This window comes from Neolamprologus multifasciatus, chromosome 7 (assembly GCF_963576455.1).
Source record: "Neolamprologus multifasciatus chromosome 7, fNeoMul1.2, whole genome shotgun sequence".
Lineage (NCBI taxonomy): Eukaryota > Metazoa > Chordata > Actinopteri > Cichliformes > Cichlidae > Neolamprologus > Neolamprologus multifasciatus.
Genome location: NC_140445.1, coordinates 25,378,446 through 25,390,856, shown reverse-complemented (window position 1 = coordinate 25,390,856; position 12,411 = coordinate 25,378,446). Strand labels below are relative to the sequence as shown.

At 38.5% G+C, this 12,411-nt stretch overlaps 1 protein-coding gene across 2 annotated transcripts in view; it reads right to left on the bottom strand.

Annotated features, from left to right (window-relative positions):
- The window catches only part of LOC146514383 (cytosolic purine 5'-nucleotidase-like), a 60,117-nt gene that overhangs the window by 38,392 nt on the left and 9,314 nt on the right, over nucleotides 1-12,411 (bottom strand). For both annotated transcript variants that reach the window (XR_014875364.1, XM_085168541.1), the window contains one exon: nucleotides 1-12,411. This exon is cut by the window's left edge and continues 38,392 nt beyond it. The gene's annotated coding sequence lies outside the window, so the exon portion shown is untranslated.

Here is a 12,411-nt window from a genome sequence, read left to right as displayed (position 1 = left end):
AAATCACAAATTATTAACCTGCGCTGACATGATTCATAGCAGACTGGTTAACAGTTTTTTAGTTGAGCACTGAAAGGCATTTTGTTTATTTTTGATATCCCCTTTACTTCTTCATCTTTTTTAAAAAACTACCAACTTTACTAACTTTAATAACCCTCACCCTAACTTTTATAAGACCGCCATAAACCTTTGATAACTGGTTTGTGGTGCATGACAATGTAGTTGTGACCAGCTATAAGAACATTTTTTGTAGGGTTTGTAGGTCTCAGTATCCAATTTTGTCTTCTTGATTCCTGAAGCTGAGTAATTTACATTAACGACGTTATCATGATCTCTATCAGAGAAAAAAATGATGGTTCTGCCTTCAGTCAAATTTCTATTCACTAACTTTATTTATTGTGTGTTTTGTCTATTTTTTAACAAACAAATTACACTTAAAACAAAAGTATAGCGAAGGCGATCGAGTCTCTGACCGTAAGAGTACAAAAGGTGCAATTAAACCTTTGAGCAACTTAATACACGTGCATGCGCAATGTTTATTCACTATTTCCTTCCCCTAAATATCATAGTTATTGCCATTACATGTATATATGGAGAACATTTTTGAGGTGAACTGAAGAGCAAAACGAAAAGTATTGTGATTACACTTACTAAAGATATAGTTCAAATGTTATATATGATATGGAAATGTATTAAAGTTGTGAGCTTTCTTTAAACACAAAGGTAGGTTCCAGACAAATGTACACACTGCTGTAGATTCTGACTTTACTTATGAGACATATAACTGGCTATTAAAGGCTTTTAAAACTCCAGTAATTGAAAAGCTACATATTAATCACAGATACAGGGCACATGAAAATCTTTCATATTAAATTGTGTATTAAAGCTGCTGCCTACAGCTATTTCCCAAAACATATAACTAATTAGAAAAATCATGTTTATAACAAAAACATATTTTTGAACAGCCGTGAGGTATCAAGGTGGTAAAACAAAATTCCAGGAATGCTTCTGAGCTCCTTAAAGCTCTTAAAACACAAAATCAGGGTTAAAGATAAAGAAGAGGGGGAAAATGTGCCGCCTTGTGACTTATTCTTTCACGTGTCCTGCCCTGTGAACTTTTGGGTCATCAGATAACGAGCCATCAACATTTGTGATTACATTTCTCAGGTACAACCGCGGCACAGAGCTGAAGTGATGAAGTGTAAGTGAAGATGGATCGTGGGCTCCTTTGCTGTTGTGCTTTAGGAGCCATGTGTACTGTTGGAGAAGCTGTAAAGGCTGTGCCACCCACACAGCTGGAATGTCATGTATGCAGTCCATAGAGTCTGTTTCAAGAAAGAGGAGAGAGGGGGGAGGTGAGGTGGGGAAACCTCTTTTAGGAAGGGAGCCGGTGCTCGAGGTGGGGTCTTCTACTACTACGTCTTCCACTACTAGCACTAATACTACTGCTGCTACTTCATGAAAAAAAGATGAAGCAGAAAACACCTCTTTCCACTGATCAAAACCTTCTCCATTAACCTTTTTCTGTGTGTGGGAAATTATCAATGACGATCCATCACAGTTGTTTGGTCTTCAGCCGACGAGAGGCGAGAGGAAATGTTGAGGGGGAGAGACACGTAAGATGGAGGGATAGGGGGTTGGTAGAGGTTAAAGGGCAGAGGAAGAAAGGAGGTACATTTTCGGAGGATGGGAGGTTGGGAAAAAGAGAGGGAACAATAACTCCCATGTTTAAAAGGCTTTTCTCAGCCCCCATGACACCTCACACAGGCAGCAGTTTAAAGTCAGGCCTTTTTTTTTTAGCTTTTAGCTGGCAATTTTCTCCCAAGCTCGAGCTCAGAAGAAACATTTTGTGAAAAATGAAACATTTTTTTAATGTTTAAAAATAGTTTTTTTGCTTCTGTTATTTGCTTAATGAAAGGAGGATTTGAGTGCACCACATACTGTTTTTCTATAGGTGTATTCCTTCTTTAATGTCCTCTAGATTAACCAGTTTAATTAAAGTGTAGCTATTTCTGTTTTGGGAAATACTGATCTTCTAAATGTTTTTTAAAGTTAAACCAAAGAAGAAAAATATTTGAAAAAATCTGATAAAACTGAATTGTTTGATCTTTTTAACTCGTGGTTTATTTATTAAATTATATCAGATGTAATTAGCTCATTTGGTGTGAAAACATCAGCCCTAAATGTCAGAAATGTAGATAAAATGTCCTAAAAGGTGTAAAATTAACTGATAGATGTGTCAGGAACTGCAGTATATATGTGCATAAATGAACGGTGACATTATTGGTGTGTTTTCAGTGATAGCTGCTTTATCAGAAACTGTAAACAAATTTGCTTTATTAAAAGTTTATAGTTTAAACCTAAAATGTAAAGGTTGAATTGTGGGATCCTCGTAAATGTGAGTCAAACACTGTATTTAAATCAGGAAACACATGTTTGAAATAATCATAAAATGTGTTGTTTTAGTCTTTGTTATTTACAGAATAAATTATTCAGTTCTGTAAATCTCTTAAATTACAGTTATTAAAAAAATCCAACTGGATTTCCCTGAACTGAAGAATGCAAATCGTCATATCTGAATTAAACACAGCTGAAAGTCAACCTTTGGTAACGACAAACCTGATTTGAGTTTAGCTGTAAAATGGTTGAAATTGTCCAATCAATAAATGTCTTTTATCTCCTTTTGTTTGATGTTATTTTATTTCAAAATGTAAATATGTAATTGTGTCACATTTTAAATGAACAAATCTAAAAAGAAAGTACCTCTTTGTACTTTCTAAATTTGATTGCTTTTATTTTACCAAAGGTAAACCAAGTGTGTACAGAGTCTAATGAAGTGTATTCAGTTTTATAATCTTACAAAATATATACATATAAATTCATTTTAACAAATAATCAAGTCATATCATAGATTAGTCGTTGCTGTGTCTTTGAAACAGTAAAATGGTTTTTTTTTTTGTAAAAGTAATTATGTCTCAATCCTGTTAAATACTCATTAATCTTTCCTCAAACATTTTTGAAAATATGCTTATTAATAATAGCAATAATAATAATTCATTTTCACTCCTTGTGAAACCAGATTTTTATTTTAAATCCAGCCTGAAGCAGCAGTGAAGCAGCTCATTTCTCCAAATTGTTTCTGAAATTATCTATTTCCTTTTAATAAATTAATTTCTTTAATGTGAAAAACAGGTCTATTTCATACATCCACCTAATATGGATCCACTCATTTTCACATATTGCATGTCAGTGTTTTTTTAAACAGATTTCCAGTGTTCCTGGTGTATTTATCAGATTCATTAAAACTGCTTTCCTCTCTGTCTGTTTCTATTTGGTTATGAATGAGGACAGAAACAATGTGTGAAAATGGGCTTCAGCAGCAGTGATAAAATCAGAATATATATACCATAATTGGTCTTTATGATCAGTTTCAGAGGCAGTAATAAACGTTGACAGGACTCGGTCCAGCATGCGGACAGTCACAGGAGGGGAAAAAAAGCCTCTCTGTGTGGATTCAGATGGGACATCACTGGCCCAAACCTTCACCGGATCCATCATGCCTCGCCTTACATCAAACATATTTTGCCGACTGGCTGCACAATCAGATCCCTTCTGAGTGGGCTAGAGTCGGGTGGGTGTGTGGGGAGTAAAAAGTGGGCCCTCTCCCACTGGATAATGCCATTATTTCAGCTCCTCTGGCCAGGAATGCCAAATTTCACAGCCCGCTACTCCTCTCTGTGCGTCAATCAAAGCTCTGCGAGGGGCCGAGGCGCCCAGTAGGTCCGCCTCCAGCACCGTGTGATCCGATCCAAGCATTGATCCCTCACAAGCTGATCCATACAGGCTAATTATGGATATTCTTTAAAAGAAAAACTGTCGTAGTGGTTTAAAGCCTGTCCAAGTTTAATTTATTATTCTAATTTCTTTTAATAAAGGTTGCATATTGGCGTCCACTATGGACTACATACTACTTCCGCCTTCCTGCCAATTATATTAAATCGATTATTTTAAATTTTAGGTCACTCCTGATGGTCTGATCCGAGCTATCCAAGCCGTGAGAATAAGCTGGACTTAGTCCACATTTTAACTAATGAGAAGCTTACTGTCCCCTCAGAGACCAATTACACACCAACCATAATCTCCTTTATAAGCGCACAAAAGGTTTGTGCGCCACGCAGTAAACGCAATAATTAGTGATTAAGTATCCAGATAATGTGCGGGGCAGATGATGAGAAATTTGTGAATGGGAAACATTTAATCAGGTATTCGTTGTACGCTGTGACGCTTCCACGCCCGCAGCCAATCCCGTGCGCGCTGAAAATGTCGAACACGCCGAAACCAAACCAATGGCGCATCATATAGCAAAGACTAGCGCAAGAAGAGGCCAATCAGCGGGAGGCATGCAAACGAGGAATTTGCTCCGGCAGGCTCTGAATGTCAAGTAGTCAAAGATGGAGTCCGGGTCTGCGAGGCCGTGTGCTTGTGCATGGAAGACTTGCGATTTTTTCTGACTCTCCGAGCTCCGCAGATTTGATCCGTATCCAGCCGCAGCCTCGCAGGATGACGGCTCGAATCCTCAAACTAGCGGAACGCGAAGTGTGGTTTGTGGAGAGGGCTGCTTTTCTTTGTTTTATGGACAACTTTTTTCCCTTTTCTCCCCCCTCTCCCTCTCTTTTTTTTTTGCCCATAACGGATTGTCCCTCCCTGGCTTGATACTATTCATGATTTTGGAGGAGGAGGTTATGGAGGTGGAGAAGGTGGAGGAGGGGGAGGTTGGCCACGATGAGTTGTAGCTGATTTTTATTTATTTATTTTTAAATTATTTTCTTTTTTGTGTGCGTAAATTGTCAGGAGCTCAGTGCAAACTTGGAAGTTGCAAAGGTCGAGATAGGAAGATTTTCCTGTTTCTGTGACCTAAAGGAGCAAAACGGCGATAAGAGTTGAGTGAATCCCGCGCGCTGCGCATCTGGAAGCTCGCTTCAAAACTTGATCAGGACACGATTTAACGCCTTGTGGACAGACACCCCGCGTCCTGCACCTTATCGCGCCGTTATCTTAGTGCGGTGGGTCTCTCCGAGGGGGGTTCAGTGGGTGGGGGGACATTTTCGCGGTGCTAGCGTGTGCGTACGTTTAGTGCAGCCTATATGCTGTTGTGCAATCTAACAAGTCGTCAGTATGGTTCTGTGGGTTTGTGAGAGCTGGCCGGAGTGGCTCGCACAGCAAAGCCAGCGCTTCTAGATGGCGTATAGGCCGCTCACAGAGATGTATGGCGGATAAAGCTCCCAAGAACAGGTAAAAAAGAAAAAAGGGGGTGGGTGGGGGGGGGGAGAGGAACACCTTGAGGTGTATTTATAGGAATCGTCAGATGTCTGAGGAATGAGGAAGCGACGCTGTGTTCTGGACGCTTGCAACGCCTCTTTCCTGTCATGCTATAGATTCTGTACGTTGTGTAACTGCGCACCCATTGTGTAAACCTGCAGGATTTGCTTCACTTTTATTTCCAGGGATTGCTACAGTTTACTAATTTTTTCCTGTATTGATGCAAACTTTTTTTTTTCCAGTTTGAATATGTTAAATAATTTAGCTCATTTTTCCCCCACCATGTGTTCGTTTTGCACAAAACTAATATTTATTTATTTATTTATTTATTTATTTATTTTTTAAAATGTGTTTTTATAGTTTGGCATTATCAGCCCTGGCTCTTTGAATCCTTTGAGAGAGAGAGAGTGTGTGTGTGTCTGTGTGTGTCCCCCCTCCCCTGTTTCCAACCTCCCATTTCTCCACCAAAATTAGAATGCATGTCATTCACTGGAGAGAATAGTATGGGCCCACATGCTGGGAAATTCCCATTCTCCCAGGGTGAGAGTAACCAATGCTGTTTAATTTGGGAAGTTCATTTAACTCCTCAGCTGAAAAGCTGTACTGTTAATCTGTGACATCCTAACTTTTGTTTCCAGGACATGCACGCTTGCAGGGCTGAACTTTTTTTTGAGCTAAACCCATGACTTTGTGCAGAAGTAATAATTTGTTTCTGGTTTAATTTAGTTAGTTTGCAAACTAACTTTCCTTTTTTTCCCCTCTTTTTTTTTCTGATCCAACTGTGTGTGTGTGTGTGTGTGTGTGTGTGTGTGTGTGTGTGTGTGTGTGTGTGTGTGTTTTAATTCATTTGTGTGATTTAAGCGACTGTTTGTTGCAGGGCTGAGAAAACAAGGTGGGTAGTTGAGTCAGTATGTGCAGTGGAGGCTGATTGTGTCCATGTTGTTGTCCACTGCCCTTTTTCTGTTGCACTACTGGACACTGAGATGAGCAGTGCAATATTAAAAGGGCATTGGCTGATGAAACAGACACTCAAACCTCCCTTTACTGCCTTAACTCTTAACCTGCGTGTGGAGCGATTTTTTATTTTTTCGGGTGTGCTTAAATGTGATGCAACTGTGTCTCCTGCTGCACAGAAACCTGTAGACTTAAGTCCACACTCGACAGACGTTATCAGCCACATGAAAGAAGACAGGTAAATTTGCATTTCAACACCCACCTTCTTGTTTTGTTATAAATAACACCTTTGCTTCTTATTTAAGCGTAATTGGAGTTTGGCTGTGAAGAATGGCTGTAACCCCCCCACCCCCACCCCCCACCCCATGTCCACGTGCTGACACATGCTGAGGTCAGCTGCTTTGACAATGTTGCACTACTGTACCATCCATTCTAGCAGTGCAATAGTATTGTCATAGCATTTGGCCTCAGTTCACACTAAAACCGGTGCTTAAAGGGCTCGCTTCAGACGAGCTTGTGTAGAAGTAAAGCCAGTGTCTGATAGCAGGTAGCGGCAGAAAGCCTCCTAAGTTGTTTACCTAGTACTGTATTTACAGAGCAGAGTTTACACACATTTTCTAGGCTGACATAAGTCCTTGTGACCAGAGTTTTAGGTAATGGTTCACAAATAAGGCACATGAAGTGAAGAAGACACACATATGGTACAGTTGGGTTTTTCTTTTTTTAGGAGGGGTCAAACTTGTGATGGAAATCATCACACATTCCCATCAGGCGCCAAACAAAGTGTGAATTTAACTTAAAAAAACACACACAACTGTAGATGGATTTGAAGTAAAAGCGGACACTGCAGTTTATTTATGTTAAAATTATTAAACAATCAAGTTTTTCTCTTCTTATCAGACTTCTACCTTTTTTCTTCATGGTGTTCTGTTGTCAATGAGATGGTGAGCATGGATGATGGGGTAAAATAAGCAGATGAAAAAGAAAAGGAGGAGGGGTGGGAGGTCAATGTATGTGGGTTTTTTTTTTTTTTTTTTTTTTTCTTTCTGAGCATCCTCGGTGGTAGCAGGTCGATGGGGGGAGGGGACGTTTGTGAGGAATGTAGGGAGCAAGGCCCTCTCACCCTCTTGCCTTTTGCCTTCCCTTTATTTTCTTTCTTCCTTCTCTTTCCGTGTCGAGATTAGGTGTCACTGCTCCTGTGTGCGTGCGTGCGTGCGTGCCTCGTGTTTGAACCCTGAAGTAGGAGAGCAAAGACGTTTGTTTTGATGACTGTCAGCGGACCTTTCTGGGTGGAAATGTTTAACCACAGTCCAGTTGCTGTTACAAGCTGCTGGAGAAGGACTCAAGGCATTATTAAAAACAGACAGGAAGCATATTTTGGGGCACAGATTGCCCCGCTGCAGTAAAAGGTTTCAGGTGAAAAGAAGGATTGCTGCGACTGTGTAGTAAAGCTGGTTTATAGAATCTCATTAGGTCTCTCCAGAAAGGAACAAGGAAAAAAAGACAAAAAAGAAAACGTATGATAGTAATAATACATTTTAAATGGTGACAGAGGTGTTTCAGATGTAAAGGTGGGTCTTTGTGATTGCTCACCAGAGGGAAAACAAAAACAGGCTTCAGTCACTTGACTGTGTGAAATTCTTCCTGAGTAAAGAACGTGACTTGTTTAGGCTTGCTTGCAATGCTTGCTGGGAAATCCTGGAATGTGTGGAATGGGGGACGGTGGTGCTTCTGCAGCTATCTGACTGCATAGAGCAGCAAGTATCCTGCAGTGAAACCCAACATGTCAGCAGTGCTTTTTGAGCAGCTTAAAACCTCAATCAGAGAATGCACGGTTAAACTCCAGGCAAGAGAAGCTAATTAAATGATTACATGAACTCAATTACAGAGCAAACGCTGTGCTTGTGTTGTTTGTCATTTATTTTTGGAGCTACTGCTCATGAGTTAATGTGTTTGATTTAGTTTTTGTTAATGTACATTTTTGAAAAGGGAAAAAAAACAAGTTAAATTGTGTGATGCATTTATATAATTTATCTTAAACCAAGCAAATGTGTATTTCTTTTAAATAATTTATTTAACAGGTTTATGAAACCTTTCTTATTAATCTGCTGTCATGTTCCTCTGTCACCCTCTCTCTAAATAAAGTCAAATTTAAATAAATTTACATCTTTGTCTGTTTTTTATTTTTCTTGCGAAAATATGGGTTTAAATGAAATCACACGATTGCACAGCAGATGCAGCATCCTCATAACAATATAAACTGCCCTTTATACTCCAGTGACAAAGTCTAAAACGTAATTAGAAAGTAGAGGGTGGAAAAAAAAAACCAAATAACCATGAAAATTGGCTGTTTTTGTACCTAAACTTTGAAATCCCTCCAGGCCTTAAACGGACGGTTTAGCAGGGTGCACTTACAGCTCCGACAGTTTTGATGCACAAACAGATTTTTGCTCTGGATCTTGTTGCAAAATTGTGTTGCATTTATTAAAAACATTTTTTTTTTTTTTTTGGCAAAACTTACAGAACTCCATTTTTAATTTGAGAGGAAACTAGAAAGTTTACAAAGATGGCAAAAATCCTGCCTTAAACAATCCACTATTGTGAGTACGTGTGAACCGTATCGGTGTTATTGTTTCGTGGAAAAAATAAAAGCATATATTTGGGTTTAAATTTCACTTGGTGTAGACTATCCAGTCAAGTGGAAGACGGGGAAAACACTCAGAGCTTCACATGCAGTGAGGAAAAATGTTTGTAAATGCAAACAATGACACAGCAAAGGCATAGGATCAACAAAGTGAAAATCATTAGGTTTGAAATTCATATGGCAAACATTAGGGGGTCAAACTCATCTGACTTCATGGGCCTTATACAGCCCAGTTTGACTGTAAGTGGGCCGGAGCAGTAAAAACCACCAGTAACTTTCAAATTACACCTCCAAGACTTTCCATTTGTTTTAGTGTAAGTAAGCACAATTTATTTTTAAATGTTTATATTCACTGAACCTTCCGTTTGCAAAGTAGATGATGAACAAGAAATAAAAATTTTTTTTTTAGTTTGTTGTGAATAATAGTATCTTATTTGTAGGTTCAGATCTAAAACCACTTTGGCATTCCATACATTTTCACTCTTGTGCAGTGATGCTGCTTTCGCTGCATAACAAAGCAAATAACTGGAATTATTAACGATTTCTTTGGCATTTTCACACTTTGCAAAGCCATTCAGTGTGGTGCCATTTTTCACATTCTAATAAATGCAACAAACAGTTCAGAAAGGCCTCCAACCAAAAGCGAATTAGCCACTGTGTTTAAATCAAACAGCAGGTTCTGGATGCTTCGACGGTGTGATGAGCTCTCTGGAGAGCAGACATGCTGTCATCGTTCAGCCGGGGTGCCATGTTAACCCTGACTGATGATAAAATACATCTAAACTGTGGCAGTAATACACATGTTGCATATATTGTAAAATATTTGCATAATTGTTCCCATTATATACTTTTAGAAATTCATAACCACAGACTCTTTCACCACGTTTGTGCACTTGGATTTTGAGTCACATTCATTTCCCTCCAAAACAGAGAACATATACATGTTTTAATGGATTTCACCAACAGTATTATGGCTACTCGTGTTTCAAATTCTCCTTTAATATCATGATAAAAATCATTGCTGTGAATTTTGTTTGCCAAAAATAATGCTGGTGTGAAACTCTATTAATGTCATGGCCCTATTGTGGATCCTGATGGCACTCCTCTTCCTCCTCTATTTAAGCAGTTAGGCTATTAAAGGAGTGATCAGACGCTAAATTATTTTAAAGACAAACAATTATGATTCGCAGTTCTTCCATCAGAGAACGGTGTGGTGGCTATTGTGTGATGCATAGGGTAGATTTGTATGTTAGTCTGATTTTTGGACAAGTCTAAAAAGGAAATTATTGTATTTTAGGCAGGGAACAAGTTTCCTATTTTATATAATCTCTTTTGTATTTCAGCAACTTTCAAAATATTTGAAACAGGAAGCAATGCTTTATTTTCAAATTAAAAATGGGAGCTGGTACATTTGAAAAGAAAAGCGAAACTTGTCGTTTCTTTCGGCTCTTTTCTTTGCTGAGAGATAAATGAAGATGCACAGCCTCTCTGCTGATGTGCTGACCGTGCCCATCATTTAACCCTCTTCAAAGATTCATCCCTGCTGCAGAGAGGCAGTTTAATGCCATCCAAAGGACAGGCGCTGTAGTGCAGAGGCAACTAGTGAATCTGACACAATCACAAAATGCTCGTTATGTGCTGACGTGATAAATGATTAATGATGAAATGAAAATTTACCACAGCGACAAACTGATCATCAGAGCCTGCTTTAGTTTCACTGAACATCAAATAGCAGCGGACGCCGAGTGTGGGTTATTCTCACAAAATGCATTCATTCAAAAGCAGATTAAACAGAAGCGATCAGCTGATTTGTGCAGGTGAGAAAATACAACAGGACAAAGCGAACACAATGACTCAAGAAACAGCAACAATAAACACGGGTGACCAACAGACAATGGGCAGGCAGAAATCCAAATAAACCAAAATAGCATACAAGAAGTGAAATCATCAAGGAAATGTTTATGTGCCTGTTTTGACAAGGAGGAGGAGGAGGGATTGAAAACTGAGCATTGGATTTACCTCTCGTGGCTTATCTGAAAACAATCTGAAGCAGGCAGCGAAAAAACGCAAAAAAGTTCAGCTGTGTTAATCTTAAAGCAGCTAAAAGTTTGAAATGTTTTTAAAACAATGATGACTTTAGATTAAGTTAGATTCACGTTTAATCTCCTCACACAGGAGATTCCATCATTTTTACTAATGCTCTAAGTAGTTAATAAATTAAATAATAAATAAATAAATAAATAAAATAACACGATCAGCACATCACTGCGAAGCTGAAGTTTGGCTCCAGAGTGAAGTGTCACTGATGGTAAAGGATTTCACCATTTTCACCATCGTGACACTCTGATAGAAAATTCATCCACAATCACACATGAGCGCTGAAATCCTACAGTAACAATGGAGAGAAAGTTTGTGTGTGTGTGTGCGTGTGTGTTCCTGAGATACAGAAGGAGAACAAATGCTAAATGTTCAGGTGCCCTGTGTCCTCCAGAGCCACACATATTTGTGAGTGTGTTTAGGTGTTTGCTCATGGATTGCATCACATCTGTTTATGTTAGTGCTCTCCATGATGAATGCATACCCATACCCATACTCCTGATATTAACATCTGCTTCTGCTTTGATGTATTCAAAATAAATGTAACTTATTTAAGTTTAACGATCAAGACGAGCTTCTGCAACAGCTGTGAGATAAATGTTTCTGGTATAAAAGTGATGAGAGCTTTACGGAAGATTAAATATTTGTTTAAGGAGACAAAACTATTTAATATGTTTGTTGTGGGTATAAAAATAAACTCATTCAACCACACAAGAATCAATCCTCAGGTGGGCTGCAGAGGTGATCAGGCGCCACCCACTGGACAAAAACTTTAATGCAGAAAGTAAAATCTTTAACTACACGTTATTTTTCCTAAAGTATGCTACATTGCTATATTTTTAAGATTTTGCCTCCTAGTTTAAACGATCTGTTGCTGAGCTTTAAAATAATAATACTTATATTTTTGTGTGAAAAATCACATCTAAAAACTGTGATTGCAACAACTACAAAAAAAGCCATTGTGAATATTATTTCTCTCACTTAGATAAAACTGATTTATATGCTTATTTAGGAGCTTTACTTCATTGAAAACAATAAAAACGGATTTTATGAATGTTTTATTGAACCAATTCAACGGATTATGGAGTAAAGCTCCTTTTTTTGAACATTTTTAAAAAAATAAACCATTACATAACCTTTAAAACTAGAAGTAAAAACACTGAGTCTGTTTCTGTTTGAAATCCTAAACTGTCAGCGTGTTTGAGTTTTACCAAAAGTCACATTCTGCATGTGGAGCACTAAGTTAATTTCGTGCTAATGTGTGCACCTTAGGTTTACAATAAACCCTTCATGTGTGCACGGGTACAAGCAGCCGTTTTCAGTGTGTGAAATGTTAATGACAAGAAGATGCACATTACTCTGTAGCTTCTTCATCCCTGAGTCTGACTCTGCCGTCA